The following is a 4,615-nucleotide window of genomic DNA, read 5'->3' on the forward strand; positions in this document are numbered from 1 at the left end:
TTAACTGAGATCCTTAATTGCTGTACACTAGAGATTAAACTGATAGCAGAAAACACATTTCCTTGCACTGTCTAACCCAGCAGCAGTTCTCACATTTTTTGGTCTCAGGATCTATTACACTCCTTAAAATTATTAAGGACTCCTAAGAACCATTCATATTTATTGTGTTAGAAATGTTAAGTTTTAAGAAGTTAAAACTTAAAATAATAAACTATTTGTTATTTTATGTAAAGGTAGCAGCCATACCTCCATTATGGATTAACATCACAGCAGTGACATCCTCACATATCAGGGAACCCCTGGAAAACTTCACAGTATACTCATGGGAGAATGAGAACGAAAAGGGCAAATCACATCTTAGTATTATTACGAAAATAGTTACAATCTCATAGATGCTGTAGAGAGGTGTTAGAGTTTCCCAGAAGCCGCAGACCATATTTTGAGAACCACTAGTCTACACTGCTTCTTAGCCTTCTTAGCAAAACTATCTTTTGTCTAAGTTACTGTTGTTCAAGGACTAAATAATAAGAATACTTATAACACTGACTTCCTATCACTGACTGTAAATATACAACTGATACGTTATCAATTTTCTTGTTATCTTTAACGTGAAAGCAGTATAGAGAGAGTGTGTTCAAAGTGGGCTTTGGAGGCTGGTGTCCTGGATTCTAACCTCAGTGCTTAGCTGGGTGACCGTGGGTGAGTCACCTAGCCTTTCTGAGCCTCAATGTCCTATCTGTAAAATGATCATTATATTACTATTTATCTTTGCTGTGAAAATTAAGTGAATTAATCTATTCTTCAAAAGTGGAGAAAGAAAATAAAGTAAAATTTTTATTAGAAAAAAAAAAAAAAAACTGGCTGGGCGCGGTGGCTCACGCCTTTAATCCCAGCAATTTGGAAGGTCAAGGTAGCCGGATCACTTGAGCCTAGGAATTCGAGGCTGCAGTGAGCTATGATCGCACCACTGCACTCTAGCCTGGGTGACAGAGTGAGGCCCTATCTCAAAAAAAAAAAAAAATATCAATGTAGAAGAAAACTAGTTTTTCACCCCTCCTTCGAAATAACTTGAGGCCATTTGCTCATATGCCTGGGTCCTGGCCAGTATGATGTGGGCCGTAATGTCCCTGCCTAAAAGCCCTTTCTTCCCCATCTGCACACCCTCAGAGGTGGGCAAACTGGAGAAGCTGGATCCCTGAGTCATTGCTTAGAGGAGAGTTGCTCAACTCACAGTGGATTGTGACATCAGCAAGAAATCAATCTTTGTCATGTTAACCACTGACATTTGGAATTTATTCACTATTGTAGCATATAGCCTATCTCCATTAATACACAAGGGCAGGCCATTTGAGCTGGGGAAAGGAGAGGGCTCTGAAGAGGTGATGTTTAAATGGAAATTTAAAAGAGTAGAAGAAAACAGCCACTTGAAGAGCCAAGGGAATGGCATTTCAAGCAAGGGAACAGAAACTGCAAAAGCCCCCAGGCAGAAGAAACTGTCAACTGACCAGCCAGGAGCAAGGGGGAAGTGGCACAAGATCTCTTAAGATTAAGTCAAACAGAAGAATGAAAGCTTTGAACTACCCAAACTCCACTAACAACTTACACCCTGCAGGAGAGTTATTTTTGCATCATCACTACACAACTCTCTGTGTGAGTCACAGACCCTGGGTGCCCTCAAGGGTGAGGCTGGCTGCCCTGAAGACACTACCATACAGCTAAGGAGTTGGCTTAAGGATATTCAAAAAGCCTTAAGGAATAAAGCTGCAGCTGGTGCTAAAGAAAGACAACCATAGACAGAGTCTTGGTATAACTGTGTTCACCACCGTCTTTTTTAAGTTCTTGTCTAGCTTCTCAGTATTTCCGTAAGACCTGACTGCAGAGAGAAAAAACAAGACAACTGCTCAGCGCTACCTTGAGGGAATATGCAGCATAAATAGCTACATTTGGATTTTTCATTTTGCTGATGAAATCACACTTTTGATCACAGCTCCTGGACAACTGCAGCCATGCCTGATGCTCTTGTTCTACAACAAAATAGAAGCAGCAGCTAGGGGAGAAGTTTCCAGACTTGTGTTCTGTTGGGTTTTAGAGTCACATCTGTGGCTTTCAGCTGGAAACGGCTGGACAACTATTTGTTGAATGAATGAATGAATGAATGAATGTTACAATACATCACATCAAATTATTGCCCACTTCACTCCAAAAGTGTTTAAATGCGAATTCAACTTATTAGATACCTTTGAGTTAATGATGCTGAAGAATTTGTAGTTACTTTCATTATTTGTGTTTCATTAACCTAGGGTTCAATAATATTCCCAGGTATAGTACATGTTTGGGTAAGAAGCTATTGACTGTCTTATTTTTTGATGATTCCAAGAAAAGGTATGAAGCCATTTGCCTTTTCATAATTTATAGGTTAATTTGTGTGTAATTAGAAAAGCAGGTACATTTTAAGTAAGTCAAACCAAAAGACAACATCAAGAAGAGAATAGTAAATAGTCAAGTGAAAATGCTAGCTTGTAATTCCAAGAGCTCATGTATTTATAGCAGTGCCTCTTCCCAGGTGACACAGGGCATTTGGAGTTCAGGTTTTCCTGGTGGTATGTACAGGAGTGGGAGTGGAGTTACATGCTAATGTGATCAGAGAGGATGCAGTGCTGAGGATCCAGGGCAGGATGGAGGCAGTGTCCCCGACTGGCAGCCTCCAAAAAGCCTTGACCTACAGATGTGTTTTGTGTGTCCCATGCAGACTTGGCTCTCATGGTGTTTTGTTTTTTAGTTTAGTGTCAATATTTGAAAGTAAGGAGATGTATCTTAGTCCATTTTGTGCTGCTATAGAAGAATTACCGGCTGGGCGCGGTGGCTCATGCCTGTAATCCCAGCACTTTGGGAGGCCAAGGTGGGCAGATCACGAGGTCAAGAGTTTGAGACCAGCCTGACCAACATAGTGAAACCCTGTCTCTACTAAAAATACAAAAATTAGCTGGGCATAGTGGCGTGCACCTGTAATCCCAGCTACTTGGGAGGCTGGGGCAGGAGAATCACTTGAACTCAGGAGGCGGAGGTTGCAGTGAGCCAAGATCGCACCACTGTATTCCAGCCTGGGTGACAGGGCGAGACTCCATCTCAAAAAAAAGAAAAAGAATTGTCTAAGACTGAGTAATTTATAATGAGCAGAAATTTATTGACTTCTGGTTCTGGAGGCTAGAACGTCCAAGATCAAGGGGCTGGCATCTGGGGAGAACCTTCTTGCTGCGTTATCCCATGAAGGAAACACAAAGAAGGAGTGAGAGAGACCAAGAGTTCAAACTTGCACCCTCAAGCCCTTTTATAATCATTATTAATCCATTCATGAGGGTGGAGCCTTATGACCTAAATACCTCCATTAGGCCCCACCTCCCAACACTGATTAAGTTTCCAATGCATGCCTTTTGGGGGAACACATTCAAACCGTAGCAAGATGTCAGATAAAAATCAAGATAGTAAAATTGAGATAATTATTTGAAATGGCTTTCTTTGAAAATTTTGAAATATCTGGCAAACATGGGTCCAAATGCCCACAAGATGGCAATGAGCTAGAGCCAAGCTGGCTCTTCCTTTGGACATTATGGTCTCCTCTCAGTGTGCCACGGTCCCCTCCCCTGCTTGTTGTCTTGTCCCCACAAGCTTCATTCATTTACTTACGATACTGTCAGGGTCTGTGAGGGAGCACCAGTAAACAGCCTCTCACTTTATTTTCTCTGGGTTCTAAACAAGCTGAGAAATAAAACAACGACTAAAGCTGAAGGCAAAAACATCCCCTCTATTTACTGAGACAGAAGAAGTTGGAGGGCGAGGCTTATATCTGCAGGCAGATGGACCTACGAAGAACGAAGACCGCTAAGGTGACTCATCCAGCACTGGATGGGGCAGGCCTCGCATGTAATTCCTGTAGCATGAAGGAGCAGAGGAGAGTGCAGGTTCTGCCCACAGGCCTGCTCCTAGAGGCAGAAAGATCTGGACTGAGCCGCACATAGGGAATTTACTGCCAATGCATGCTCCAGGGCAGAGAGGCCTGGAGTGGCATTCACAGAACTCCCGTTGAGGAGAAGTAGCACTCCTCAACTCACCGGGGCCTCACAGGTCTGGAGTTGATGAAGGCTACGGAAGATTTCTTTAACATCCCAAGCAAAGAATACCTGATGTCCTCTCCATGGTCATGCTGATTTTTTTTTTAAGGGGTTTTTAGCTCAAGTAAATATGGTAACATTCAGCTACCATGGAAACATAAAAGTTTCTAGGAAGAAAAAAGCAGAACTCACCATCTACTGGGGCAAATCAACTAGAATAAAAAGCAAAGGCAAGAGAATAAAAAAAAACGAATCAAAAGGGAATCCAAGATGTGCTGTTAAGATAGATGCTAAATTGAGGAAAACAAGAAAGGGCCCAGGCACAGACAGGTGGCCAAGTGCGGTCCAGGGGCCAGTGAGTGAGGTATAACCACCATATTCATTGAGCACTAGCTGGTGCCATGCACATTTGTGACGATGCAAAGTAGGTCATGTGAACCCCACTTTAGAGATGAGGAAATTGAAGCAGAGAGTGATTCCAAAAGGCCAGTGGAGAGATTCCACAG

Source organism: Pan troglodytes, chromosome 13 (assembly GCF_028858775.2).
Source record: "Pan troglodytes isolate AG18354 chromosome 13, NHGRI_mPanTro3-v2.0_pri, whole genome shotgun sequence".
Taxonomy (NCBI): Eukaryota; Metazoa; Chordata; class Mammalia; order Primates; family Hominidae; genus Pan; species Pan troglodytes.